We start from the raw sequence: 10,460 nt of genomic DNA, 5'->3' as shown, positions 1-10,460 counted from the left end.
GGGCGGTTCAAGGGTGTTAATCCTTCCTTGCCCGTAACCGACTCCCGAATCCGACACGTTTATGGTAAAACGCAGATCAGGTAAGATGGTGTCCGACCCACCTAAATTCATTTTAAAGTAGTCGGTGGCGACTCCAACCCAATTAATCCAAGTCGAAGCCCAATTTTGGGGCCCAACCGAAAGGTGGTTCCGACAGCTTGGCGACTCTGTTGGAGACAGGTAAGTGAGTCAGGCCGAAATTAATTTTCGGTTGTCTTTTTTAGCGAAAGTTATAAATTTAAATTTAAATTTATTTATTCGATTCTAATTATTTACCTTTGATTATTTTTTAAGTAAATAATTATACTGATGTTTTTTTAATGATTTCAGATTTTTCAAAATTGTCATCTCTAGCTCTATACCCGAGCTCCGAACCCTTTTAAGTGGGGGTAAAAGCAACGCCTTCGTGTGAATTTATTCACCGTATGGGCCTAGCAAGTAACCTTCGGGATTCATATACCATATACCTTCGTGTGAATTTATTCTCCGTATGAGCATAAGGGATTGTTTCCTCTCGAGTTTAACTTAGTCCACATAAGCTTGTAATAGGCTTAGGACTAAGGGTCTGGCAAGCCTATGGGGGCACCGGCAAGAAGAACTCGAGTACCTTTTTTTAGAACATAAACTGGGAGAGTACAGGGAATTAGAGCCCACCCCAAAATCTCATTCCAAACTCTAGGCTGCTTTGATTTTATTTCCTGCTTTACTTTTTGTTTAAAGTATGTGAACTAGACAAATATGCGGTTATGATTTGTTTGAAATTAGCATGCGGGATAGAGATCATGTCCGGGTAGGAATTAAAGCATGTTGGGTAGATATCATGTGGGCTAGGATCTTTCATTTACCTCACTAACCTTTTTTTTGTTCTCTTTTATTTTGTTTTCATCATTCACATCATTTAAAACGAAGTGTTGATCCACCAAAAACGTGTTTGTTAAACATGAATAATCTGCATTAATGGACAAATGGGTTATAATACAAAGAGATAAAAAGCTCAGAAGCCCAGTCGTAGTCAAATAATACTTAGAGGCAAAGGTTGCAGGGCAATACGGGGAAAATGTTATTGACCCGGAGAGTCCTTTCGAAAACTGCGAGAACAAGATGGTGAAACCCTAGCTAAGCTGGAGACCATTATTGATAAATTCAAGAAACAAGTCGATAAACTTCGGATGGAGGGTTCCGATGGCACTTTCGTTTGGAACAAGCTCGACATAGAGTGAAAGCCGGAGATGCAGTCATTCGAGACCTTTTTTTGGGACAAGCAGCTCGTCACCTGCACAAGTTTAGCCAAAGGAACCAGAATGGCTCGATAGGATATTCAACCGGGAAAAAGGCGGAAGACGAATCAACTTGTCAAAAGCTGTGCGGGATCTATACCATCAAAAAGTTTTCTGTCTCTTCAGTCGTAACACTTTTGTCACCAATAAGGGTTATTCAGAATAACATGCACATTTTTTTGATCAATACCTCAAACATTTCATGCATCATGCATAATGCATTTAGACATTTTGCATTTTGTTATTTTCTTTGCATTAACATTAACTAACATATACATGTCTCATCAAAAGGAGCAAATACTGGATACACCGCCTCAAGCGTTAGACACACCCTATCCGCATAACACCCGTTTGAAGAAGAAGATGATGAAAGCCAGAATTACACAAATCGAGGAGAATATGTTGAAACTACAGAAAGAGCTAGAAGACAAGATAAACCAGAGCAGTCGAAATACTCTGGAAACAATCACAAAGAACCAGAAGTCCTTGGTTGATCAGATCGTTGCCAAGTTGGTTGGCCTACAACAGACCAGTGGGCCTTGGGCAGGTTCATTGGAAGGGGTAACTATACAACCTACCCCGCAAGTGGTTATCTCACCTGAAATCTTACCAGAACTTCGAGGGGACTCATCTGCTACAAAAACGAAGCCCTCGTCCTCTATATTTAACCCTAAGAACAATCCGGGTTATTACCATGTACTGGATTTGGACGAAGAGGACAAAACGAAGAAGATGGAGGAAAAATCAAACAATTGGAGGACCAAATGAAGGTAGTTAAATGATACCATGACTACCATGGAATCGATGTTGCGGAACTCAGTATAGTCCCATACTTGGTTCTTCCTCCGAAATTTAAGTCCCCGGAATTCGAGAAGTTTGACGGGAACAGTTGTCTATCCGCTCACATCACCATGTTCTGCTGAAAGATGACAGGATATGGAAGAAACGACTAACTCCTGATCCACTGCTTCTAGGAGAGTCTGTCGGGCTCAGCCATTCGGTGGTACAATCAGTTAAGCCGATCAAATATCAAGACCTGGAAGGACCTGGCCAAGTCATTTCTGGAACAATACAAGTATATCAATGACATAAGGCCAGATCGAGTTATGCTACAAAGCATGGAAAAAAAGTATAACGAGAGTTTCAGGCAATGCACACAAAAATGGAGGGATTTGGTTGCGCAAGTTCATCCACCGTTGGATGAAAAGGAAACCCGAAAGCTCTTCGTACAGACCCTGAAGGCTCCATACTTCGGGCACCTGGTTGCGATCACGTCAAGAAGCTTTTCAGACTTGGTTATGGCCGGAGAAATGATTGAGTCGACCATAAAGCAAGGCAAAATTAAGGATGAGGAGGCCAGTAGGAAACCTCCTATGCAATAGCAGGATGGAGAGATTAACAACATCAGCCATGCCAGTAAAGGTATTACGATTTCCAAACTAAAATCAACTGCAGCTATACCGTCAGGTACTTCTAAACAAGATTCCAGAGAACCAATGAGGGAAAGGGAACATTTTGACCCTATTCCCATGACCTACAAAGAGCTTTACCATCAACTTCTTGACACCCATGTAGTGTCACCATACCTGGTGGAACCCATGAAGCCCCCATACCTCAAATGGTATGATGAGAATGCACATTGTGAATATCACGGTGGTGTCCCAGGGCACACAATTGAGAACTGTTACACATTCAAAAAAGTCGTACAGAAGATGCGTACTGGATCGACTTTAATAACTTGGGGACATCCAAGTGAGAAATATCATTTCATCATTTGAGGCATTCTGTTTGAACTTATTTTTTTTTCACTTTTTCTCAAGTTTTTGTAAGAACATTTGAATCAATTAATGTTACTTTAAAGATGTTAAGCAATGAATCACATTTGCAAATTTGCAATTCTTTGAATATTATTTGAATTAAGAAACTCTGTAAATGGTTCGAAGTTACAAAGTAACATGATTTAAAATAAGGACTTTGACCTTATCTAGAATATACCATCAAACACCGTACCCTGCTCTTGCAATTAACCAATATAACATTTTCCCTTAATAGGTACGGACAACATGGGGCATCATTTGCATATGACAATTACTATGATTTTCGTTTAAGACGTTCAATGATGATCATTATCTTTACAGATGTAATAGTCATGTAAGTGAATCTAGTTTAGGTCAGTTGCTTGAAAATTGAACTATAAAGATGAATTTTTTGACTTTCAACAACACCTAGACTATAACAGGTTCTTCTTGACAATCTTAAAAAATTAAATCCATAAAAACTGAGCTATTCCGCTAAGGCAATTGGTTATAGAGGAAACTCGAAAGGCTTGGCTTTATGAATAGATTGCGTTAAAACCATGACATTGCTTGGACACTTGGCAACTCGGTGTTTGCTCCACTGCTATTGTCAGGCTGAAGACTTTGTGATGAGATGAACCCTTCAGTTAACATGATAAAAGTGATTATAATATTAAGCTTTCCCTCTAAAGAAATTGGTTAAACGCCCCGGCTTTATGGATTCAGCTAGTCAGATAACGACAAATTAAATCAAATTTATCTAAGCAAGAAGTTTCGGTAAAATGGACTAAGGGAGTTGAGAAACATCTGTAATAGTCAATTTTACACGAGCACTCAAGGATTTCATTTTTAGACCGATATTTCTGCACTACCTTTGTAACATCCTCAATACCGGGTTAGTGACCCAATTGTAAAGTTTCAGAATTTGGTGACTAAAGTATAAGAATGAAATAGTTCAATGATTATTGGATGTATATGATGAAGGTTAATTAGTAATTATTAAAGGAAATTAAGGGTTAAATGGTCATTTGACCAGAAAGATTTTTATATTTCTTTTTAAGGTAATATAAACGTGGGAATTTGGAGAAACATCCAGAGTTATCTTCTCCTTTCTTCTTCTTCATACGTGGGAGAGCAAGGCAAAGGTAAGTTTAATTTCAGTTGGTTAATTCTTGAGTTTTAAGCTTAGTTTTGATTCTTTGGGTATTAAATAAGCTTAAGGAAAGCTTATATGAGATTTAAACAATAAGATAAAGGAATTTGCAATATGAGTTTTAAGATGAAATTTTGATATGGTATGGTTGTTGAAGTTTTATGGATGAATTTGACTTGTCATCAATCTAATTAAGAAGTATGAAGTGTTAGAATTGGAATTAGAACACATTGAAAATTTGGTATGATTTTTGAATCTCATATGGAAGATAGGATTTTGAGGTTTAAGATGAAATAAATGAATATAGATTGGTTTAAGTATGTGTACTAGAGTTAAGAATGAAAAGGGGATGATATATGAAGTGTTTAAGAGAAAATGAAGTAATTTTCGGGATGAAAATATGATTTCTGGGCAAGGGGAATCGGTACCCATTCAAGGGGAATCGATACCCCTTCAAACGAACAACATTTCCAGAATGTCATTAGGGAATCGATACCCCCATAGTAGGGAACCGATTCCCCCTAAAGGAAAAATGTGCATATTGGTTTAATAAGTTCGTTTAAGTTGCTAGTATCTAATTACAAGGTGTAGGTATCTAATAATTGTCTTAAAATGTATAATTATGTAGATTCAGAGCCTAAACGAGTTCCGGAATCATTGACAAGTAAGATCGATAAAAAGGGAAGATAAGAGATTGGAATGGACTAGTGAGGCCAGGTGAGTGCATATTAGTATTATATGATGTTAAATGGAAATAGGACTTGCAACAAGTCTATTTCCATAGTAAAATGCATGAATTCATAAATAGAAGTATATACGTATATGATTTATATGTGTTGACATGTTATTGTATATATGTATTATATGGTTGATGTGAATATGTGATATGTTATGATGATATAAGAATCTCTTACAAGATATATGATATGAAAATATGATAATGAGCTATGTGAAAGAACTATGAGTTATATGGAAAATATATGCGAACAAGATATGACATCTATGTTTATATAAAACAATGCAAGGTGATATGAGCTGTGTGAGATATGAATATAAAATCATATGAGAAGTGAAAATAATTACATGAAAATAGACTAAGTGATTACATGTATATGTGAAAGAAACTATATGATACGATCTATGTGATTACATGCAACATAAGATATTAGATATATGTTTACACATACATGTGGTATGTGACAGAAGAGAAGGAACATGTGATTATGAGATCAATGATTACACGTACATGTGATACGTGACTGGAAAGAAAAGATATGTGTTTATAAGAGAAAGAATATGAATAAGTAATGTGAACTGTTATAAATGATAATGCCCATGTTATGTGATATGAGAGCTAGGGGTATAGTTGGCATGCCAAGGGTCGAGGGTTTACCTATGTTCTTCGGGACATATGGACTGTTTACCTATGTTCTTCGGGACATATGGACTGTTTACCTATGTTCTTCGGGACATATGGACTGTTTACCTATGTCCTTCGGGACATATGGACTGATTACCTAGGTTCTTCGGAATCTATGGACTGGTCCTTCGGGACATTGATCGAGCTGTGGTGACAGCATGTGTGCACAACCTCAATGTACTCACATACCTTAAGTTCTCACTAGTGTACATGGGCTAATAAAGTGATTAAACAAGCATACTGAATGTGATATGTATACGATGGGTTTATAAGTGGTTTGAAATGTGTTACGTGAACCATATGATGTTGTGTGTGTATAGTGTTTGATTGAAAAGGTTAACAATAAAAGTATGTGATTATATGATAAACTGTTAATGATGAATTATGTGTATGTATGTATTTACTGTAATTAATCTGATATGATTTTATATGATACGAAGAATGCATGGAATTGGTATAACATGATAGAACAGAACATGCATGTATTGATATATGTTATGAAGTGCATTATAAGTCGTTATGCCTCACTAAGTCTTCGACTTAGCGTGTGATTGTTTCACACGTAGGTTTCGAGAAGAGTAAAGAGTAATGCGGAGCAAGACAGATCAGTTTTCCTTACCAAATGTCAGATAAGAAAATATATGTACTGTTTATAGAGTGTAGTTGGCATGTAGTCTAAAGATATAAATTGTATGAACTCTGATACATTTTGTAAACGTTTTGAATAAGTTAAATGTTATCAAAGTTTTTAAATTACTCACTATTTTATACGAATAAATGTTTGAAAAGTCAATGTGACACTTCGGACTCGTATCTGGGTTGGATAGGGGTTGGGGTGTTACAACCTTTGTTAGAGAAGCCTACAAAACTTGAACAAACGAAATATTTTAGAGGACCAAAATAAAAGGTCTAGTAATTGATCATGCTAGTTGCGTCATTTTGTCTGCATCCAATTAAAATGCCAAGCCAAAGAAAAAGCATGTTGCGATATTTTAAAAAAATGACATTTTGGGTTACCAAAATCTTAGAAAGGATGTCAACCTAAAGCCAACTCATCCATTTGAACATTTGTCGAAGAGCTGTAACTCTGAAAGCATTAAAAGAGCTCTTGATTCATTTGATATTATGTGAACTCACGTTTACAATTTGATTCAATTGCGAACAATATTTTACAACATTTTTATCATTTTCCCTTCTAAAACAAGAAAAAGGAAAAAACATATTCAAACAGAACAATCTCAGATATGAAAGGTCTATAAAACCAAAGCTCGCAAAGAGAATGGGGCACGAGCGGTTACAAGGACCAGATTGGAAGACAAAGCACAAGACTTCGTCCAAGAGATAAAACATAATTCATTCATATTGCATGCAACTTAGACATACATAGGTGCATCACATTCATCATTTTAGCACACAAGATTTTTGCAGCGTTTGGAGTCAAGTTTTGACTTCAGGATGAAGGATACTCGATTCGAAAGCGCCTTTAAAGATTGATGGTGGTTGCTTGACTCAGCAGCAAGAAGCTACACCTCAGCTGACTTGACATATCTACAGATCTCAAAACTAATTTCAGATAGGTTCGAGAACCAATTCAGATCAAATCTAGTTCAACTCAACTCAACAATGAGTTGCATATTACCAGTTAATGTCTTCAGGCCAGATTTCAATTCCACGACGGAAGATATCCGGCTGACAGAATTCATCAGTGGAATTTCCTGTAAAAGGGAAGTCATTCAAAGATCGTCTCATTTGGTTTAGACTCGCTCAGAGGAACCACCTGAAGAACTACGACCGGCTTAGACATGTGAAGAGAAGCCATTTTTTAAAGACAACTTTTGCAATATAGCTCAAGAAAAGAAGGGCTATTTGCCAACCAAATACCTTCGAGTTCGACCACGCTCAGTTCCAAGGCACATCATTTGCAGCATAGCTTAAGTCGAGAAGGGCTATCTGTAAAAGACCCTCGAGTTCGACTACGCTCAACTTTGAGGGCACATCATTTACAGTATAACTCAAGGCTATAAGGGTTATCTGTCACCAAAGACCTTCTAGTTCGACTACGCTCAGCTCCAAGGCATATCATTTGCAGCATAACTTAAATCGATGAGGGTTATCTGCCAACCCAAGACCTTCGAGTTCGACTACGCTCAGCTCCAAGGAACATCATTTGCAGTATGACTTAAGTCGATAAGGGCTATCTGCAAAAGACCTTCGAGTTCGATTACACTCAGCTTCGAGTGCACATCATTTGCAGCATAACTCAAGGCTAGAAGGGTTATCTGCCAACAAAGACCTTTGAGTTCGATTACGCTCAGCTCAACGGCACATCATTTGCGGTATAACTCAAGGCTAGAAGGTCTATCTGCCAAAGACCTTCGAGTTCGACTACGCTCAGCTCCAAGACACATCATTTACAGCATAGCCCAATACCAGAAGGGTTGTCTGTCAATAAAATTGTAGAGTTCGATTCCATTCAGCTCGATGACACCTCAATCACACTACTGTCCAGTTGCAATCGAAGTTTTCAAGTCGAGAAGAAGACTCGGGTTAACGTGCCTTAGTGACAAGAAATCGTTTTTCGGCAGCGTAGCTTAAGTCGAGAAAAGCTATCTGTCAACAAAGACTTTTCGAGTTCGATTCCATTCAGCTTGAGGGCTTATCAACCACATGCTTCAACTCCATATTATTTCGAGATGGACTCGACTTCGCGACGCAAGGGTCACCTGCAACTCAAATCCGACAGTGAGTTATTCCTAATTCAAATCAATTGTCAGCTCTACCGAGCGAAAATTTGTGTCATTTTATATTTGTCCTGTTTTTCGTTCCACAAAAAAGGATAAAGAGGGGCAGCTGTAGACACTCATTTTTGCCCGGAGTTATTTTGTTTGTTATATATATATATATATATATATATATATATATATATATATATATAGTAATATAGTTTGTGAAAATGTTTTTGACAAAATATAATATATAATTTTTTCAGAAAATGATTTTCGAAAATTTATATATTATATAGTATTTTTAAAATATAATATATAGTTTTAAAAAAAGATTTTTGAAAAATTATATAATATATAGTTTAAAAAAATATTTTTTGAAAAATTCTATAGTATATAGTTTTAAAAAACATTTTTGAAAAATTATATAATATATAGTTTTAAAAATAGTTTTTGAAAACTTAGATAATATTTTTTAAAACATTTTGAAAACTATATAACATATAGTTTTGAAAACTTTTTAAAATATAATATATAGTTTAAAAAATATTTTGAAATATATATATTATATAAATAATATTTAGTATATTATTATTATTATTATTATTATTTTATTTTAATTCATTTCATTTTTCTTTTCCAGGTCTAATGTTTTGGTCCGGTTCAAAGTGGTCCAACAACAGTCCAAGTCCAACTAGAACGGACCTGAACTAGCCCATACAGTTAGGGTTTTCACGTTTGGAATCGGCGCCGTATAGGAGAAACAGAGGGTTCCAGAAGCCTAAAGTCACAAACGGCAGTTAAGGGACCACGCATAAAGGAGCGAGATTCCGGCCGGGGAAATCGGGACTGACCCATCCCGAAATCCCCGCTAACAGCAAGCACATTACCATGGTAATTGGAGATAGCCAACGGCCGATGAAGGCCTATAAATACCAAACGGAACCACGGTGACAAGAGGAAGAGATACCGAGAAACAACAGTAAGCCAACCATCAGCATATAACCATCAACAATCAGTACCCAAAATCGATAGAGAACATAGTCGAATCAATCACAAACCACACCGAGAGTGACCACCAACACAATACACAACGGGAACACGACCACAAACCTACGACAGTACACAACAGTAAGCCAAACGGGAGAACGACCCACACATCAAATCAAAAAAACAAAAAACCATAACACAAAAATACAAGCCAAAGGCCGAAGCCTCTCAGTAAACAAACCAAAACAAGCACGTAGAGAAACCACAAAGCCAAAGGCCTCGGGAAAACAAAGGGACACCGGCGAGAGGGGTAAGAAACTAAAGCTTACGCTTTAGATCTACACCATTTGGAGCGTTTTTAGGAGAATCGGGCTTCGGGATTGTGTTTGGGGGGTAGATGAAAGCATTCGGTGAAGGTTTCATCTTTTCCGGCCATCGCAGGTGGCGACCGGAGCGGCTGAACGGCGACGGACTTGAGATCGGTGGACTGGCCAGCCGAGGGGAGAGTTGGGAGAACTCTCTCCTTTTTTTTTGAGTTTTGGGTTGCAAATAAAACAAAAAAGCATTTCGTTGGTATATATATAGACGAAACTTGTGGGTAAATCGCGTCTTAAACCATCCCACCATAGCCGCGTTTTACATCTTGGTCCCTTTGGGGGCCAAAATAGATATTATGCCAATTTGTTAGCATGTTTTAATAATATGGTTAATATACTGTTTCAGTCCCTCAAACTTATCCGTTTCTTTACACTTTGGTCACTGGACCATTCATTTTAGTTTATTTTAACTTTTATTATTAAATCTTATTATATTTTTAATTTAGCCACTTTTGTTTCTTATTTAGCCATTTATATTTTAATTTTCACGTTTTGATCTTTTTTTGGTTTTTAAACTCTTTTGTTTCTTTTCAAAATTTAATTTGTTTTTGTTTTTATTTCGTTTTTTTCTTTTTTTATTATTATTTTCTTTTATGAAATTTTAGCTATCTTTATTTTATTTATTTATTTATTATTATATTAATATTTTTCCTTTTTATTTTTTGTTCTTACAATCTAGCAATGT

This window comes from Hibiscus syriacus, unplaced genomic scaffold, assembly GCF_006381635.1.
Source record: "Hibiscus syriacus cultivar Baekdansim isolate YM2019G1 unplaced genomic scaffold, ASM638163v2 tig00117056_pilon, whole genome shotgun sequence".
Classification (NCBI taxonomy): domain Eukaryota; kingdom Viridiplantae; phylum Streptophyta; class Magnoliopsida; order Malvales; family Malvaceae; genus Hibiscus; species Hibiscus syriacus.
Note: the sequence above shows the minus strand (reverse complement) of the source record.